The sequence below is a fragment of the Ostrea edulis genome, chromosome 10 (assembly GCF_947568905.1).
Source record: "Ostrea edulis chromosome 10, xbOstEdul1.1, whole genome shotgun sequence".
NCBI lineage: Eukaryota > Metazoa > Mollusca > Bivalvia > Ostreida > Ostreidae > Ostrea > Ostrea edulis.
Window position 1 is genome coordinate 9,559,882 of NC_079173.1, and position 21,907 is coordinate 9,581,788.

The 21,907-nt window shown below is 37.1% G+C and overlaps 1 protein-coding gene across 27 annotated transcripts in view; it reads right to left on the minus strand.

Moving 5' to 3' along the window:
• LOC125666753 (octopamine receptor beta-2R-like) overlaps window positions 1–21,907 on the minus strand; it is a 59,321-nt gene that overhangs the window by 23,344 nt on the left and 14,070 nt on the right. For 15 of the 27 annotated variants that reach the window (XM_056151871.1, XM_048900006.2, XM_056151875.1 and 12 more), the window contains exon 2: window positions 5,946–6,042. The exons of 4 other annotated variants lie outside the window; for them this stretch is intronic. The gene's annotated coding sequence lies outside the window, so the exon portion shown is untranslated. Of the gene's footprint in view, window positions 1–5,247; window positions 5,312–5,945; window positions 6,043–13,841; window positions 18,762–19,788; window positions 19,989–21,907 lie in introns of those variants that run through there. 8 more of the 27 variants (XM_048900012.2, XM_048900011.2, XM_056151877.1 and 5 more) reach the window with 5 other exon arrangements.

Consider the following 21,907-nt stretch of genomic DNA (forward strand, 5'->3'; position numbering starts at 1 on the left):
AAAACTAGTAGTGCAATAAAATCGACCACGGTGATGCTGGATTAGACAGAGGCACCTTAGACACCATTAATATCAATATTGTACATTGAACAATTAACCTTTCTACGTCAAATGGAAGTTCAATAATTACATGAGGTTGTCGCGAAAACCTAAGCGCTTTCATTGCATGTTCATTTGCTTCATGTTTTGGTAATGGCTTTAAAAGCACAGATTTGCAGTTAACGACGTGTCCGACAAAAAGAAAGTCAGCTGTAAGATTTTTGTTACTGGCATTACAAGGAAGACGACTAGGTTGTACTTTACAGGAAACACCCAGGCAATTTGATGGCTGATGAGGCGATAAAGAAAAGCAAATCGAACTATCGGATCTTCTTCATATTGGACTGATTAATTGTATGGAGACTAGAGAGCACGTTGTGAGACAAATGAAGAACGACCTTTCCCGACTGGATTCAGACACACAGATGTACACACACACACACACACGCACACACACAGAGAAACACACACACGTCACCACCACCTACACCACACACAGAGAGAAAAGCACATACATGCACACGCACACCATAGAGAGACACACACCACCACCTACACTACCACACTCGTTCACAAAGACGAAAACATTTGTTAATAAGTTTTGAAAAGCCAGTGATGCCTCCCAATTTCTAGGTCCTCTGCCCATTCTTTAGGTCCCCTGTCCATTCTTTAGGTCGTCCCCTGTCCATTCTCTAGGTCCCCTGCCCTTGGATCTAGTTCCTCTGTCCATTCACTAGGTCCCCTGCCCATTCTCTAGGTCCCCTGCCCATTCTCTAGGTCCCCTGTCCATTCTCTAGGTCCTCTGTCCATTCTCTAGGTCCCCTGCCCTTGGATCTAGTTCCTCTGTCCATTCACTAGGTCCCCTGCCCATTCTCTAGGTCCCCTGCCCATTCTCTAGGTCCCCTGTCCATTCTCTAGGTCCCCTGTCCATTCTCTAGGTCCCCTGCCCTTGGATCTAGTTCATGTCGCTTTGAAATTACACAGAACGCCCACAGCCCTAAACAATACTTCTATCGGTGAGACCTAGGTAAACTTCACTTTCGTGAAATAAAAAGCTTCTGCAGCGCCCTCTGGAGGAGAGCAGTTTAATGGTCCGTGTCACCTGCAACTTAATTTCAGAAATTGGAATTGTGGTTATGATATAAAAATTACACGCACTTTCTTCGAGATGTGTTGCAATCTTATGATTCATTATTTTGCATTCAATGGCAGAGCACCTGAAACGGAACACAGCCAGCTGTCATGATTCGTACTGAATTAACAGAAAATAAGAACGAGGGAGGGGGTTATTAAAGATGACATCAGCTGACCTTAAAGTTTCGCCAAAGTCAAATTGCTTTGATTCGTCTTCAGCGTTTAGCCCAATGCATATGTTGTACATGAATTTGTTTGTCATTTCATGAACACAAAAAAACAACAGCAAACAGTGACCTGTATAACTCCAATGCTGTAGCTTTCAATTAATAAAAATTATACGTAGACAAGGCCCGAATTTCCTAGAAACGGAACTTCGGACTCAAATAATGCTTGAAATATTTTCTTACGGCATCATGGAAGGGAATGTCCAACTTATTTTTCTAAATGAAGGTAGGGTGCATGTTCTTTAACGCAAATGACTGAAACTGAAAGTAAAAATAACTTTGAACGAGTCAAAACACAAATGTAAGGATTAACTTTAGTCTGGTCAATCGCCTGGGAAATGAGTAGGGGTGGGACGATACAGCATAAAGCCGATCCGATACGTATCACGATACCATAGACACGATACGATATATATCGCGATACTTTTCATGTTAGTAAAAGACTGTAAAAAGAGTTTCAAACTTTCAAATTTAATAAGGGAAAAACAAATTCACATCATAGTTTTGACTAGAAATGAAATAGCACCATAGTTACTTGACTACCTTTGATTTATCTGTGGTTCGAACCCCATTTTTCTCATAAACGGGTAGCCCGAATGAGTCCCAAACCGCAGATTTAGCGCCAGTTGGTATTACTAATTTGACGAAGTCCTGCTTCGCCGCCAATTTTGACAATCATATCGTACTTTTACTTTCACTTTCGAGTGTAAAATAACTGAATTCTTCCGTTCGGATTTTTTTGGATTAAATGGAAGTATCGTTATTTCAGTGGGTGTATCGATACGTAGATCGTCAGAAAAAATATCGCGATGCATCGGTGCACCGATGTATCGTCCCACCCCTAGAAATGAGGGTCACAGCCTGTGTCCTAAGTAATTACGGTATATGTAGTTTACATCCCTACGTGTAATCCGAGATTCAACGAACTCTTACCCTTTTGACTTCCGCGTGGTCGAGTCAGAGCGACAGCCATATTGAAAAGTGTGTGTCGCCAAATTTGGCTACTTTTTACGAGTCTATTTCGCGGATCTACCTTCCGAGAAGCGAAGATTCAGTAATTCGATTATTATTCTGTTGTTCGAGTTAATCATTATATCAATCACCGTTTAAACAGCCTACCACCGACAAATAAAACATCACAGTAAATTAGGCCGCCGACTTGCCATTCAATTTCTTAACGTCAGCACAAAATTCCCATCAGGCTCAAAGTAGTCAAACCGGTCGCGGTAGCTCAGTGGTAGAGCGTTCGCTTCGTAACGGAGAGGTCGTGAGTTTAAGCACCGCTCGTCAAACCTCAGCCGTTAAAATACATGTGGGTAGTGATTCTTTCTTCGGCATTTAGAGGTGACAATCACGGGTCTTTTGGATATGACCCTAAAGACGGAGGCCCGTGTCGTGGCAGGCGTTGGCGCGATAAAGAACCTCTCACTGCTACGGCCCTGAGCGCTAAGGATAGGTCTAGATTTGTGGTACTTCACCTACAGCTGGTGACGTCTCAATTTGAGTGAATAATTCTGGACGGAACATAAAACAATCAATTAATCACAGTAATCAAACTTGTAGAATGATAATCCAATTACCCATTACTCGCGTCTTGGAAGCTAGAACCTCGAAATAAAGTTGCTAAGGGTAGGCTAAGTAGTGACACCAGCTGGTGTCCCTGAATTCCCACTTTTCAATATGGCTTCGGCTCTAACTCTCTCCCGCACATGTCACAAAATACAAGCATGGCAAGAATCAGGGGAATTTCAATTTACTGTTGGTGGTCCAGGAAGAGCCAATGGTAACTCGCAACCCGAGTTCAAGAATATAACCGAGGTTCAAAAACACTAGCCTGATCAGCTTCCGGATCCTATGGATTCAGCAAAATCTCGATGAGTAAAATATTTCACTAGATATATCTTCCATGTAAGTTTGGTCAAGGTCTGTGTGGAATTAGATTGATTAATTTCGGAACCAGGATGTAAACATAAATTTTCCCCGGCCCCGTCAAGGTGAGCTAAAAACAATTCGCTTTACATTAAGACGCTGATCAATTTCGTAATGGACATCTTGTTTGAAAGAAGTTATTATAAACATGTAGCGAACTATTTGTTTTTCTCTAACTGAGAATCAATTTGTTGCATATGATAAAACAGCACATGCATATCGAGTGAACTTTCGCTACAAAGTGTGTTAACCGCTGCCCTTTTCTTATCGAAAAGAATTGCTTAAAGAGAAGCATTGAAGAGGTCACGTGGGGAGTCACATATCTCGTTGGTAAGGCAGGGCTAATCATCCATATCATATTTTTATAACAAATATTTTTCTGTGGCTGGTAATGCTAAAACCAAATGAATTCCACTGCAAAAAATGGCCAATTGCAAAACGGCCAAAAGTTTAGAACCCCGTCTTCCTATAGGTCTACGTGATATCGCATGTATTACGGCTCCATTTCATATCGCATCTATTACATGTCCATTTAATATCGCATCTATCACAAGTTACATGTAATTTGATATCACATCTATCGCAGGTCCATTTAATATCACATTTATCGCAGGTTCATTAATATCGCTTTTATTACATGTCCATTTAATATCGCATCTATTACCGCTCCATCTAATATAGCATATATTATATAGGTCCACATGATATCGCATGTATTATTTACAGCTCCATTTGATATCGCATCTATATCAGGTCCATTTAATATCGCATCTATCACAGGTCCATTTAATATCGCATCTATCACAGGTCCATTTAATATCGCATCTATCACAGCTCCATTTAATATCGCTTGTACATGTATCACAGTTCCATTTAATATCGCATCTATTACAGGTCCCTGTAATATAGATCTATTATATAGGTCCATGTGATATCGCATGTATTGTGGCTCATTTTAATATAGCATCTATTACAGGTCTATTTTATATCACATCTATTACAGGTCCATTTAATATCGCATCTATTATATAGGTCCATGTAATTATTTCGCATCTATTTCAGGTCCATGTAATTATTTCGCATGTGTTATATAGGTCCATGTAATTGTTTCGCATCTATTACCGGTATAGAGGACCCAGTAATAGGAGGGGTTTTCATTTATGTCGTTATTGATGGTTTGTTTATTTTTTAGTATTTAGTTGATTCCATGCTGCATAAAGAGGAGAGAGAGAGAGAGAGAGAGAGAGAGAGAGAGAGAGAGAGAAACGTGTAAAGTGAGGACAAATTTCAACCAATGAACAGACATTGTGAGGACAAGAATTGCACTATGAGAACAAATAAATGTCCTCACAATTACGTCCTCATAAATGTGACCTACAGCATGTGAATGAATGTAGATACAAAATATTAGCTTAGTGAGGACAAGTGGTGTGAGGACATGTCCTTACTAATATTCTCTCTCAAAAACATTTTTTTTCCATAATTCAAAAGAGAGTATTAGATAAACTTTTATAGATATCCCTATAGCTATACCTAACATAGTACTTTTTTGCCTTTAGAATAATATATGTGTGTATTCTCTTCTACACATTGTGAGGACGTCCTCATTTAGTAGGTTTGGTCGGCGAGAGAGAGAGAGAGAGAGAGAGAGAGAGAGAGATTTCAAAATTTTAACAAAAACTTAGAGGAAGTGGAGATCAGCCGGGTCTGATTTTATTCTGATGACTAATTCAAGGAAGCAATAATATTTGTTTCCGAAATCGTTTTACAACCTCAGAAAATGATCAATCCATTGGCCAATTGAAAGCTTTGGAGACAACAAAAACAAGCTCCGAGAAGCATATGGGAATTTAATGAACCTCAACCCATCATACATACAGCCATTCATATACAGCCATTCAAAGCGAGTACACTGTACCTGGACATCCACGGCGACAGAAGGAAATGCTCGTCAAACGTGGATATGTTTTCAATTGAATGAACTTGATGTGAGGTTAAAATCACAGGGAAATACTCATAAATTCAACACATATTTCTATTTTCACGTTTGACTGCATGAATTTGAACAACATGTCATATCAGTACTCTAAGGTCAGATTGTCCTCTACGCTATCAGGCGCACGTCGTCCGTTCACGGTTATTAAACGTTATGATTATTACATGTTAAATACTTGTTTTAGATGTGTACTTTAAGACATTGGTCTAGCTGCTTTCTAATCAATACGATTCCGGTGATTAGATAACCCTCGTTATAGCAGGAGAAGGAACGTTAAACTTACAATCTGTTTAGTGTTTCCATGAAGTGAACATAAATATTTGCAACTTTTAGATTTTTTATGCAATGCATTTCTTGTCTACAAACATCGCATCACTGAATTCTAACTCAATACGACAGCCTCTTGAAATTCTTTAAAGAATTTTGTCAGACTTTTTTTATGAGGCAGCTTATCTCACTGCAGTGTTTTAGAAGTTGCATCAGTAAAATGTTACACAATTCTACAAGCCTACTCTACAACCAGTCAATGCAGGAATATTAAAAATAAAAGTATTAAAATTACAAAGTGGTGATCATGGTTTATATAGAATATATCTACTTGATATCTAATAATTTCTTACCTGAAGTGTTCTAAAGTTGGTCTTAAGGTATCTCACTCTCAACGGGAGAATTTACACTTCAGACGGCCGCCAGTGCGAGATTTCTAGCGGGCTTTGGCTACAAAAGACAGTAACAGCTGTTTGAGGTAAATACACAGCCTGGTACATAACGCTATGTCTATTTCACAGAAAACCAGACACCAACTGTGAGGAATTTCATGCTTAATGTAAAAAATTGTATATCAATAGATATACAAAGTCTAAAACAACGAAATTAAATACCAAGCCCTTCAGAGGAGTTTCTTCTTACTTGTTTGCGATTTATTTCTTGAGTTCAACCAAATGACTAAAACTATTTTTTTCTCAGCGATCTGAAGAATTGTGCAGTGTGATTCATGGTATGTTTTCCTTTCATTGATAATTAGAATATTAGCCGTACTAAGTTCAGGAAAGTCCGGGACAACGTTCTCTAGAGTGATGAGGTGGAGTAGCGTGATAAGTTAATTTAAAAGGTTGAGACAGTGGCATTCACTCAATATTTCTTAGCTCCCCCTACCTACCAACCGGAAGTTGACTGTAGGTTATCTGCCCATATTTCCACTGTCGATACGTCGTCAGTGTTTTCTATGTTTCACACATTTTGTGTCCCCGTTTGATGAAATAAGGGATCTCAAGAAGGAAATAACTATAATATTAAAAGTTGATCCCTATACTGAGGGCCATGAGGTTAAAGGGCAACGTTACCAGATTTTAAAAAGGTATTCCAAATACCAACAGACTCTTTACAGAAACTTTACAGGAGGGAGTATTTTTCACTGCAGGATAACCCCTATTGTTTTTACGTCATAGGTCAAATAACCAGGTCGCATACTGTACGATTTTGTTTTCTCTCATATGATGCTATTATTAGATATTTACATTTCCAATGCTTTTGAATCCCTTGGAGATTCGGATTATAGCAGGTCCTCAGTACCCTTTGCTTGTCATAAGAGGCGACTAAATGGGACGGTCCTTCGGATGAGACCGTAAAAACCAAGGCCCCGTTTTGCAGCAGATGTGGCACGCTAAAGAGCCCTCACTGCTCAATGCCCGCAAGTGCCAAGCAAAGGCCTATATTGTGCAGCTCTTCGCCAGTAATAATTACGTCTCCATATGAGTGCAAAACGAAACGCTAAACAATATACAACCAACCAACCAATGCCTTTTGTCTTGGATATCTTTTCAAATTTTCCTCACGACCCTAAGAGGGTGAATATGAATATAATGAAAAACCTAATGAATTTAAATATAGTATGTCTATTTTAAAGACTGAAGATTCCAACAGGAAAAAAGGCAGAATGTAAATATAATAAATAAATTTCATTTCTTTTTATAGATACACGACGGGTTCGAATCCCGCTCGCGCCGGTAAGTGAGAAAGTTTCCCAGTTTACTTTTGGAAGGTCGGTGGTCTCTTCCCAGGTACATTGTATCTGGGTTCTCTCTTCTACCAATAAAAAATGGGCGTCACCATATATCTGAAAAATTGTTGATTGTGGCGAAAACCATCAATCAATCAATATATAGATACATGTACATGAGGGTAGATTCGACAAGTAAAAACATCAATCAATCAATATATAGATACATGTACACGAGGGTAGATTCGACAGGTATGAACTGTGACACTTCACGCCGACATATTTTTGATGACGCGCTAACGCCAACAAGTGTGAAGTCTCGGAGTTCAATCTGAAATATCGCTTCGGTTACTTTAACGGTTGTTAAATTTACGGATTTTATGTCAATTCTATTTGCGTAGATATATTCACTACAGTTTTAATTTCACCCGTGACCGTATTGGCCTACAGTAAAATTGCATGGATACATGGAATTAGACCATAAATAGTATAACTTAAAAACAAAACAGTGTATGAAAGTAAGGCAGTTTAACTATGAAAATTCACATGAAGAAATCTCTGAATAAAAGTCGAATCCTACGTTCAAAGGTCAAGGCCACCTACTCGTCAAAACTCTATGAAGGATGACCTGTCATTTTCTCTGCATTCAAAGGTCAAGGTTACGCGGTCATTTCCCTCCTTTAAATACACTCGGTCATAGAAATTATTGAATGTACTCGTTTCGCTAAGCTTTGACGTGGTCATGCAAACTCTCTATTGTAGAATTATAGGTCAAAGGTTGAGCACATTCACAATTTAAACGTATTGACAGGAAACTTGTTGTACACACTCGGTGGAGACAGTACTTTAAGTCAAGGAACTAGAGATGTGTGAATAGATGATTTCTATTACGTATCTTATATCGGCAAATTAATTGCTCGCCAATCAAAATATAGTTCTGTATCTCTGAACAATTGTTGAAACATTAAGATCATCATGTTAACTAATGTCTTTCCTGACCGAGATGACAATATATAAGAGATACGATCATTGCACCGCTTATTTTGGCGTGGGATCACCGAAAAGCCCCTACAATAAAAACTGGTAAGTGACACTGAACACGTGACCATTTGAACTGGGAAGATATGTAATCCAGTCCAGGATTCAACACATCTGAAAACCTTTCACAACGACTCTAGTACATGACCGTCCAAATGACCTTAATAAAACAATGGGGCATATGACCATTTAGAAATGTTTCTGAATAAACACTAATTTAGCCTTGCCTTTCAGAGAAATCGTTTCTTTCTTTCAATTCGATAAAACAAATATTTGCGATTGGTCATGCAAACCAGTGGAACTGCGGATCAGTCATTCTTTATTCAAACAGTCCTTTGCGGACCAACACCCACACGTGTGTATCAAGTCTATACCATCTAATGTTCATAGTCTACTACCATGTAACTCCACCCTGGTCAAACGACTTCTGTAGTCAAGGCAACGTGGACTTTATGTGTAAATCAATCAACTTTCATTTTCTTTTTCGAGATTTATCATACTCAAGATTTGTTTGTTTGTATGCTGTTTAATGACTCAATAGAGAATTTGTTTAGATACGTCGTACAAGCTGTGGGTGAAGTCCCACAACGTTTGACTGAAGTAGGAGTGCTTTATTGTACCGACGTAAGCCGCGACACGGGACCTCCATTTTATTAAGGTCACATCCGAAATACACGTGACAGTCACTTCTGATAGAGGGCGCTTGAGGAAATAGTGGTCACTGCATACGTTTTATCAAATGTCTTCGTTTTGAATCCTGCGAATATCCAGGTTAGAATAGGTCCTCAGTGCCCCTTGCCTGTCGTAAGAGGCGACTCCAAATGGGGCGGTCCTTCGGATGAAACCGCAAAAAAACGAGGTCCCGTGTCACAGCAGATGTGGCACGATAAAGATCCCACCTGGATCAAAGGCCGTAAGCGCCGAGCATAGGTCTAAAGTTTGTAGCCCTTCATCGGCAATGGTGACGTCTCCGTATGAGTGAAAAATTCTCGAAAGGGACGTTAAACAATATACAATTAATCACTATTCTGTTTTGAAGTGGCGCCGGGATCGAAGTTGTGAAGCAAACGCCATAATAACTTAGCTCCCACGGCCGATCTCAAAAAGAGAAGGATGTACAAATACGACAAATTGTCGTGTGTAAAATTCTAACTCTCCCAACGATTCATGTATCTGTAGAATATAAAATCCATTGACTGTGATAATACGCAACCGTGTGTGTGTGTTAAGTAGATTTGCTTGTACAAAACAGAAACCCAAACCTATAAAAATAGATAGTTCTTAATACAAAGCATTTGAAACTGCATACGATAGCAAACTCAAACAAGAGGTACTGTGAGCAATGCTCACTAAGAATACCCCCCACTTACCCCAATCTCCCAAAGGGTGTTGTTAATAGGTATAAATTACCTCTTTCCTCAGTGTAAAAATATGGTATGCCTTTGAAGAAAATGGAAGATATAGTCCGAACACAAATCCATGGCTTAAACCTATAATTTTGACCTTGAGATCAAAGTTCAAGGTCATAAAAAGGTAATGAATGTACATGACACATAGTCTCATGGTGATACACCCATGTCTTATGATATGACTATGTCAAAACCCTACAATCAATTTTGACCTTGAGGTCAAAGTTCAAGGTCATATAGAGGTCATGAAGGTACCCGACACATCGTCTCATGGTGATATACTCATGTGTCAAATATGGTATGCCTATGTCAAAGAACAGAGAAGTCATGGCCCTGACACGAATCCATTGTAAAAACGTTTAATTTTGACCTTGAGGTCAAGGTCATATGGAGGTCATGAAGGTACATGACACATCGTATCATGGTGATACACTAATGTGTCATATATGGTATGCCTGTGTCAAAGAACAAAGAAGTTATGGCCCGGACACGAATCCATTGTAAAAAAAAAAAAAAAAAAAAACTTTAATTTTGACCTTGAGGTCAAGGGTAAAGGTAATATAGAGGTCATGAAGGTACTCGACACATTGTCTCATGGTGATCCACCTGTGTGCCAAATATGGTATGCCTAAGTCAAAGAACAAAGAAGTTATCGCCCGGACACGAATCTGCAAATACAGACGGACGGACGGACGGACAGACAGACAGAGTGATTCCTATATACCCCCCTGAACTTCGTTCGGGGGTATAAAAACTAGACCCAGCAACGGCAAAGAACAACTCAACGTTTACACACACAGACTCTTTTTACTTTGAACAAAAATATCCACATGTTTAAGACTCTCAGAATGAGATGTAGTCCTGATCTTTTATGAATTTAACGATTGTTCGTTAAGACATAAATTCAGTGCACTGCTCTAAAATCTTGATAAGGGTATCACGAGTTGAAGAACTTCAGAGCTATATAAACGTTTAAGGTGGGCGTACACCATTTATCCTCAATGTAGAACAAAACCGGCATGTAAAGGCCGCTCTCAATCACATGCAAGATTTTCATCATCTAGAAATAACCCAACCCCGACTATTGTAATAACCCCCTCCTACACCACAATCCCGTAATAACCATCAGGAAATGTTATACAACAATGTATCATGCCGATTTATTTAGTCTTAAAAAACACCTAAAATACCTTTAATAATTAAAGGGAGTATACTGACATAGAAGGCAGACAGTTACCATTGTTGGTCTTTTTTTCTTTTTTTTATGCTAGTTGACAAATTGTATCACTTGAAATCAAGCCGGTGTACACTTGATACCCTGAGCTTCCTCGGAGGCAACATCTTTTAATTATTGAACGTAGAATATCCGCTGTACACAGCAAAGCTTTTGCAAATAAAGCTATTTAGTTTGGTCAGTGGAGGTGATTTACGACAAGAGGACGTTGTAATATTGGTTTCTACAAACAGGTGATTGCCATCTAACTCCCAGCTGATCGACTTTTACAGTCAGCTGATCTGATATCGACAGCTTTAACCCGTTCATGACCTGCCCGCGGTTCAATAAATTTAATCTTATAAACGTTTATCTCAACATATTGTGTTCAATATTCATCTGCAGAGATTAAGAGATCTGTAGACATTGTAAAGTGTATCTATATTAATGATATATCATGATAACAGTGGAATTGCAGACTACTAGTAGCACTTATTACTGCAGTAAATCATACAGTGAATTTTAAAGCGAAGGAAAATATTTAATGAACATATATATTGTTTTCATAGATATATATTACAAAAAATATAAATAATATATTTACGGTGCTATCGTTAGTGCTAATGTAACCAGTGTATGATTTATCCAAAACATGGAACGTAGAATAGGAAAAATCCGAAGTTATCCGAACGTGTACGGACAGTTGCCATAACAGGCACGTAGAATCAGAAAATTCCGAAGTTATCCGAAAAAGTACGGCCACTTGCCACATCATCTTTACCTTTAGACATTTGACCCGTTGTATCTTTAATGACGTTCTAAACATTATTACGCAGAAAATAGCACCTTTTATTTTTATATGCGACTTTTCTGATATATTCTCTAGAATTATTATTTTATCTCCCCGATATGAGAGTTCTTGGAAGATACCCTTCGTAGGTTTGAATTGTATATCATAGTACTAGCACCTTACTTTGTATATCGACCTGGGTAGTGCAATGGTTGATATCACCTAACTATGAATGCAAGGGTCTGGAGTTTGATCCCCGATTGTTTCAAAGATTTTTCTCCCTTTCTTTGCTACAATAACCTTATATTGTCCACATAAACATAGAGTGAACTTGATATGCAAACTATAAATATCAATTTTTATTCAATGGATAAATTACATTGCAGTTGGTAATGCAATTATTAGCATACGTTTAAATGCATTCGTATTACAAAGAGTTGATTTTCCACTTCTGAAGTCGTTTCACGTGCACGTAAGGTACATTGAATCTAAAAATTGGACCACAAGTCCAGCTTCAACCTTACCGACAATCACGCGCGCCACCATTATTTCATTTTATATTTTGTTAGTTCAGGCGAAAAGTATATACAAAAATATCATCCGTATGAAAATATCTCTCACTCCCCCATCTCTCTCTCTCTCTCTCTCTCTCTCTCTCTCTCTCTCGGAAGTGGATATAAAAAGAGGAGTGTCTTCCAGTATACTAAGCATAAAGCTAATCGGTGACGGAAAACCTTCATAAATCAGGTCCACAGTTAACAAGAGCTACTTTACATATAACAATCCTCAAAATCCTGCCTACACTAATCATCAAAAATCACTTTAATACATATTTATGAGATTTTATATCTTGTGATACATATGGCTTTGCAGCTTTTAGGGATTTGGAATAAGTGGCTTCTAAGACAAAACAAAAAACAGATGAGTCTGCATAAATTCAGCAAATGATCAATATATTTACTGATTTGTGTTTAAGACATATATTGATTAAGCTGTAAACAGTAAAAAAAAAAAAAAAACCAAAGCCTTATTGTGATAAAGAAAGACGAATTCTAAGTGATATACTAATACAATCAAGTATTAATTTGTCATCAAGTATTTAGAGAAACATTTGCAAATTGGATATATTTCCGGGTTACGTTTTCCTCTTAAAATCACACATCGTGATACGAGAGATAGATTCCCCCTACACAGAGTCAGTTTAGCAGAGCTTTGTGAAGGCACATGTATCAATTCAGAATCTATAGCTTTATCTTCTTTTTTGTAGAAAGTGTTTAAAAATGATACAGAAATTGTCGAGTTCAGTTATTTATCAATGTAAAAGCTCATGCTGTTTGTTAAAAGAAAACATTCTAAGATCATTTCAAACAAAAAAAACCCCTGTATTTTTAAAGATGTCATAACTCGAAAGAGAGGAGTAATAAGGCTTAAAAAGGCGTGATAACGCTAAAGAGAGGCATAATAACGCTAGAAAGACGTAATAATACTAAAGAAAAAGGAAAAGCGTAATAAAGCTGAAGAGAGGCGTAATAACGCTAAAAAGACGTAATAACGCTAACGAAAAACGTAATAGTGCTGAAGATAATAACGCTAGAAAGACGCAATATCGCTAAACAAAGGATAAAGGCGTTAACACGTTATAGAAAGGTGTTATAACGCTATAGAAAGGTATTATAACGCTATAGAAAGGTGTTATAACACTATAGAAAGGTATTATAACGCTATAGAAAGGTGTTATAACACTATAGAAAGGTATTATAACGCTATAGAAAGGTTTATTAACGCTAAAGAAAGCCGCGGAGGATAGGTGCGAGTTTACCTTTGAAAAGTACCCGAACGCGGCAAACTTCGCTGAAGTAGAAGGAACAGACTGTTGAGATTTAGGAGATAAGAGATTTCGCGTTATTACGCCTTTCATTCGCGTTATTTCGCCTTTCGGTTGCTTTATTGCACCTTTCAATTGCATTATTGCGCATTACTTTCGCGTTATTAACACCTTTCATTCGATCACGTTATTACGCCTTTCATTCGCATCAGTATGCCTTTTCTGTATTATATAACACTGACTTGCATTAATGCGCCTTTAGAATTATTCTATGATTTCGTAGTTTGTGGATCTTGTCGCTGAAATTTTCCAGGAATACATAAGTCATGAAGACGCAGACAACTTGTGAAACAGTCCTTTCATCTGCAACAAGGAGGTAAAGCATGCCACATTTTTGTACTTCTATAACTCCCACCTCAAACTATCAAATGCTTTCTTTACAACCATACACTTAATGAGTTAGAGCAGTCTTATAATTAAATCGCTGTCTGCTATCTTTTATACACGAAGTGTATTTGTGTTTTTATATCATTGTCTGACTATCATGAATTTTTACCAATGCAATCATTATAGCGGTCTGTCACTCCATTACTCTTTTTTTTTTTTTTTTTTTTTTTTTTGTTCCGAGAGGAACTGGGTGTTTGTGGAAGTACACAGAACAATAGACACGTATGGCATGTATTTTCTTCAGTGTCACAGTAAATCACGTTACAATATTGCACGCGCACCTGTCGATAAATCTACCGCATACAACAAACATGTTATAACAATACACGAGCACCTGTCGATAAATCTACCGCATACAACAAACATGTTATAACAATACATGAGCACCTGTCGATAAATCTACCTCATACAACAAACATGTTGTAACATTATACACGCACCTGTCGATAAATCTACCGCAGACAACAAACATGTTAAAACATTATACACGCACCTGTCGATAAATCTACCGCATACAACAAACATGTTAAAACATTATGCACGCACCTGTCGATAAATCTACCACATACAACAAACACATGTTCAAGTTCGAATGTGGAAATTTTTTTTTACACACAGTCACCTGAGGTTAAAGGTCATTACCATGAAAAAGTACGGGTATTGATATCTATTTTAGAAACGGGGTATGCCCTTTGATCCCGCGAACCCAAATAAAACCACGAACAAGCTTACAATAGACCAACTCTTGATTTAAATATCCAAACCGTCTCCAGCTATAACTGAGATATCAAAGTTCCATAAATGATTTTGAATATCTAGTGACCAAGTCACGTCCTTTGACCCTGTAACCCCAAATAAAATCGAAGACAAATATTTCATTCAATAGTCCTTAATGCATATTTAACATATTTGACTCCATGGTGCAATTATGAACATTTCTATCAAAAACCTTCCCAATTGCAAAGAAACTCAGTATATACTCTTAGGAGAATATGCCCTTTGACCTCGTGATCTAATAGGTACCGTCAGACACCATATTTATTAAATCAATCCTTAGTGCAAGTATGAAGCTTCCCTCTAATGCAGTTGAAATGTTACACCCAGGGTTTAAGTTAAATCCGTGCAGAAGGACAGAGACACCGAAGATTAAAACCAATATTCCCCAGGTTTTTTATCGTGGGAACATTTAGGTATTAAGTCCTCTTTCTCACTAACCTTATATTTCTGGTGTATTCAAGGGTCTGTGTTTGCCCTACTCTTAATTCTGTATTATTTATGGGAGTTATGAGGTGGATCAATGTTCGTTATCTTCACTTTTCTCTGGCTAACGCGTGGTGTACATGATAAGGGAAGTGACGTAGCTCTTCAGATATACTGGTACCATGATTCGGACACAGGCTTACCGACATGCGCACAGTTAATGCTGCGATACTCCGTTCTCTAAATGAAACTTCACTTACAGAGTAATTTCCATTTGATAAATATATACTGATAAAACACCGTGCTGTATGAAATCGAAATTCGGGTGGGGTGATGTTTTACGTGCACCTGTCTGTATTTCCGTTTGTCTATAACTTCTCAGGTCCAAAGGCTACTTTGATTTATATCAACTTTACATCAGGTAAAGCAAAACTTATATACAAATAACGGACAACGGATGAATTTCACAACAGCCATAAAAATGTTAAAAGTTTGTATCATTGCAAGTGTGATTTGCATCCGATATGAATATGACACTTACAGGAATGTTATAAACAGATGTGTGTATCTTACACTACAACCTGATTTCCCATTGTTATGGTCCAATGTCAAGGTTACAGAAGGCCAAAATTGAAATTCATTTTCCTAATGTACAAGATATATTTCATACATATATATCTAGAGTTAAACTGTCTAAGTCTTGTTTTGTGAAGACTATGTCGTGCATACATGCTGGTCTTTTAATGTATTGCATGTTTCATATTTCTGTCAAATTAATTCTTTTTCTTACAGCTGATTCCATATCATAATGTCAGAAAGGTCATTTACTATACCCTGAGGACAGAAAATGAACTGTATTTAAGTTTCATTTTTAAAATTCATTTCTTGATATACATTCTACTTTCATTTTTGTCAGATTTCCCAGCTGATTCACACGTGGACTGTTTACCACCGCAACGCATTCATGAGGAAATGACTATCAAAGCAATTTGTAAATACATTTAAGATAGAAACATTGGAAATGTGAATATAATAGATGTTTCTAGATTTCCATCAAAAAAGTCTCGAGTTCGAAAAGCAGAACACGGCGTATGACGGATGGGTGATGTACATAGTGCGTCTCAATATCATATCGACGTACTCAGACACTAATTAATTAACATGCAGCGATGACGTCACGACAGGGGACAAAACAATCAATAGGTTGGTAATGTTCAAATTGCTTCAAAGGACCCACGGTTAATGAGTGGATAGCGTTTCAGCGATTTGTAGGATAGATAATGCATTGTAGACAATTAACACGAGGTAATTAGCGCCCCGATTACCTCGGTGGTTCCTACAAACATTGTGTTGTGAGATGAATGATGTCTTTAAACTTCCTATTTGTGTGGTATTACTAAGACTTGTGTATGCACGACGAGTTGGTCGTTAAATTGAATACCACAGGACTGTATTAGAGCCGTATAGGACACAGACCCCCCCCCCCCCCCAACACACACACACACACACAAAAACACACACCCCGGGGTTGACATCAGGGGTAGGAGGGAGTAAAGAAAAACAGAACGAAATCACCTTTAAAAAGATAGAAATGGACAGTTACGTATAAAACTGTAAAACTGTATGCATTTCTCGTATGTATGTTTCATTCCAATGTTTAAACATTATGTTGGATTTCTTTAAGCAAATGACATACAATATGTAGATGTATCCATAATAATTGGGGTAGGGGTCTATAAGCACCTGTCTCCTTTCCCCCTCACCCATTCCATGATGTATACAATGTATATCATACACTATGTAAGTTACCTGAGACAAATAAATTATGATTTTGTGAAAAGTCCTACGTCTATAATTGATTTACCAGAAATCAAAGTAAGCTCGAGGGACTGCCGACTCTCTGTGGCGGGAAAATATGTTTCTAGTTTAGCAGCGCCCCCGTAGAAATCGAGAAGAAAATTTTCAGGTAATATATAAAGTATTTTTAAAGATTGCAGCTGATTTAGGAGAACTAGCCATGAGCGTTTTCAGATTGATAAAACCCAAACGAATACTTTTGCTGCTATCGACCTTGAGTTTTGGTCGAGGATCTTAGATATTTAATCTCTTCATGTTTAGTTTTATTTGACAAACAGTATAAAGAAGCACACCAACATATACACGTGCCATGCCTAGTTTCTTCAACCATATTAAGCATTTCATCATGAAAATACACCACGACCTTTCAAATTCCGCTTACCCCCGAATCAGTGTTACGTCACACACGCTATTGGTGTCAAAACATATTACATTTCATTACGGTAGCATTTACACTATTTTTATTAATAAAAACACTTCACTACACGAAAGTTGAATATCATTTAGACGGTAATTTTACACTCTATCCATATCGATATCAACACTTCTAAAACATGTACATACATTTTTACTACGCCTCTGTATCTTTCTAACATGATTTAAATACGCCAGGCATTCATTTTATTCAAACCATAGGCGCTCAAATCATGGATAATATAAATAAAGACTATTTAAAGCTATAGAGGAGATTCAAATTATGATCGTGACATTTTTTTCCCACTCCATGATGTGGAGTTTTGGTTTTTTGTAATATATTTTTTGTAATTTATTTTGCTTAATATATACTAGTATGCTGTAAAAATGAATTTCTTAAGCGTTTGAAAATTGACTTCACTCAGCGTATACTAAAAAGAAACATTAGCACCAATGATTAAACCCTAACCACACCGCCACCACCCAAAACATCATAGGATGTATAACATGATTATTATCATACATAACAGTGTTTCATTAACCAATATGGCTACACGCACTAGATACTATTCACTTAGAATTCACTACGCTTCCTCCATCTCAAGGCTATTTGATATTCATTTTTATAATTAGAGAACTTCTAGAATTATAAATTATAACAAGCATTTCGCTAACCAAAATAAAGCGCAAGGTTTTAAAACAAAAGTTTTTTATGCCGTCTTGCACATGGAAGAATGATTCCTTGAGGCGTCTGATTTGCGATTATAAATTATTTACATTTCCAAAGTTTTTGTCTTTGATATCTTTACAGATTGTAATGATGACCATTTCCTCATGAATACGCTGCAGTTGTAAACAATGCGTTCATGAATAGAAATATATATTACGTCTATTTTAATGGTTGGGAATACCGACAGAAATGAAATTACAAATGTAAATTTAAAAAATAAACTTCAGTTTTTGAAAATACAAGTGGGTATAGGCACGTCGACATAGTCTTTATAATGCGCGTTGAGAATTCATGAGGGTATGAACTGCATTCTTCATTTCGGCATACTTGTAGTTGTTATGACATGCTAACGCGCTTCAGGAAGTACGCCGGTGTAGAGACAAATTTTGACTCCCATAGAATAATGACCGGGGGTCATTTTTCGACGTCGAAAAATGACCCCCTAGCCGTATAAAAATTGGATAATTTTGCAGAAAGAAGACCCAGGGGTCAGGTGTAGAGGCAATTTTTGACTCACATAGAATAATGACCGGGGGTCATGAGTCAAAATTTGAAGATCAGACTTCTTAGATCCGCGCCGTATACTCTGGTTTGTAGCGATTGTGGGCGTATTATAGGATCTGATTTTAATTAGATTGGCGTAAAGCATTGCAGTTCATATACCCCCACGTATTTTCAGATATTATTTTTTTTTAAAACTAAACATCAATGTTGCATGTGAATGTTGCATTTGAAATTTTTATTGAGTTTAGATTCATAAGGTAATTATAAGGGTCATAACTCGTATCGTGACTTTTCATAAACTGTATAAAAACTATATCACTATAGCTAGTTCAATAATTAAATTTAATGACTGAATATATAGAAGGATAAAACAAAAGAGAATGGGGTTTTTTTTTCTTCAGGGAAATGTTAAAAAGCAACGACATACATGTACTGCATAAGATTTTTCATGGAAATGTTAAAAAGCAATTACACACTGCATACGTTTAAAAATTCATAGTTTGATTTAATTAGAATACTTTTTTACAAGTTAGGTTTCTTGAAGTGAAATTAATATGCGATGATGTAAATCCACAACCGCGAATAATTAAGAATTACAAATTTACATTAACAACATGGTAGTAGAATATTATTTATACAGTTTCCCCATCTCCGACATCCCACTATAAACAATTCCGGGACTATTTCGGATATCATAGGTCAGATTCCAAGAAAGCTTTTGTTAGAAATAATATTATCAATGAGATGGGATCAATTTTATGTGAATCACAGGTAAAAGTTAGGATCGTATATTTAATCCCATCAACAAACTTCCACAACTATTGTTATTTTGATCTCCACTCCAAAAAGCTAATGCAAACTGTACATTTTGATATTTGAAAATGGAATTCTATATCTAAATCGTCAGGTCTTGTTTTCATCAGATAATTTCAAATCCTGTTCCTTTTAAGATAAGGGGGTCATTGTATCACAAAATGCTGTTTTCTTAAACATGCAAAATAACTGCACAACTCTATCAGACCTAATTCTATACATACCTCGTTCTATCGATTTCAATTCCCTAGCATAATACGAGGAAGTCCTCTACAGACTTAGATCCTCGTGTAAATATCGCGAAAAAGTCATCTGTGATTGGCACCGATATGTGCAGGTTTATGTAAGTCTGATTCATTCACATAAATTTGAACCCACACCGACGTCAGAATAGTGAATACAGATTTATTATCCATTGTTCATTAAAACAATTACTACTCACATCAACCTGTTAGACGTGAAATCTTTGGTTAATAACCCCTCATGTTTTGTTTTGTTTTATTATCATATTCTGGTGTTGTTGTTTTTTCTTTCTTTCTTTGTTGTGACTAAAAAGTTAATTAACATTCTCTCTCTAACTCTCTACCTCAGAGAGAGAGAGAGAGAGAGAGAGAGAGAGAGAGAGAGAGAGAGAGAGAGAGAGAGAGAGATTTACTATACTAAATCAAATTATCACATCAATCTAACACCACCCCCCACCCCCCACCCTCTGCAGCTCGCTGTTGCGCATGCCTGAATTAAGCTGACGTCATTCACCAGTACCCTGTGTATATCTGTGACATGTTCTGATGTTCATATTATCAAAACAATAATAAACACACACGTAAACCAAGGACTCTGTATATTGATACAAAGTGAAATTTGAACAAGAGGTACTTTATTCTCAATAAACACAGTCATAAAACTCTACACTCGACGATAAGAGCTCTTTCCCTCTCTCTCTCTCTCTATCGACGTCCTTGTCTATACTCAACATTAACGGAGATGATTTCTATTGATTATTTCCTAAATAAATAAATCATTTCATCTCGAATTCATTGTATCAATATCACCCAACATAACAAACATTGGGTTAATTTACGCAATCATAAATTTGTTTTGGTCCGACCTTCGCATCCCTCCCGAAGTGAGAAAAACATACCGTGTATAATATAATGGGGCATTCTGCACCTTTTCCGTCCTTCAAAAGTTTCTGTTGAACAACGTACGAGAAACGACGAGTGGTAGGGACGGCGATTTTAGTTTATAATAACACATGAAGTTAAGAACGCCCAACTAGTGACACACATTTAATTCCTATGAACATTTTAGCCCCATCCTGGTATATAATTTAAAAAATCTACCCCTGGCGTCATGGAATTTACAATTTGATAAAGAGATGCTTGCTCCTTCTAAATGTTATTATATTCATTTAATTTGAATTTAGTATCAATAGAATTATAAACGACGTTACATGAATTTATTAGAATGTTGTACATGTAACCACTATATACCAAGTTTGGTCCCGCCCTGGAGTCAGAACCCCTATCCCAGGGACAATGAAATTTACAGTTGTGGTTGAGGCCTTCCTGCTCTATATGACTATGCGTTTAGTTTTTCTTACAGATTTGCGGTTTTAGAGAAGAAGAGTTTAAAAATTGGACAATAATTTGACAGTTTTGCTCCGCCCCTACTGCCCTGCGGATCCAAAAGTTAAAATTTACATTAAGCTATGTTCCCCTGGTCCCAAAAATGCTTGATACCAAATTTGATAAGAATTGGATGGTAGTTATAAAAGAAATTGAAAATGTTCGATTAAAAAACGGCGGACGACGCACGATGACGGACGCAGACTAATAGCAATGGCTCAACTGAGTGACTCGGGTGACTTAAAAAACAAAGGATAGAGAGAGTATTTCGGTTTATAAAAAGAACAACGACAAGCTGTGTACACTCAATCTCTAAAAGCTTTGTCTGGAACATGGAAGTAGTCTGTAAAAATACCTCCTTAAGAACAAACAATAAACAACAGAAGTTTTTACACGTGACACCCTGAGAATATTCGGCGCTGGTATCATTATGATTTGGCATTTCATTAACGATAAGGTTTTTAAAAAACTTTCAAGAAATGCAGACTACACTTATACTGCATTAAATTCCATATTCAATTGATCATCGCATGCCATGTTTTCGAAACTCTGTGTTACATCATTGCACGTTTTGATAGGCTTGCTCCGGATGATAAGATTTGTTTGTGGGGGGAAAAAAGTGACACCACCGTATGGCAGCAAAGTAATTCTGATACCAAAACAAAAGGTCGTGTCACAAGAAATACACAGGTGAAATATGAAAGCCCTATTAGCA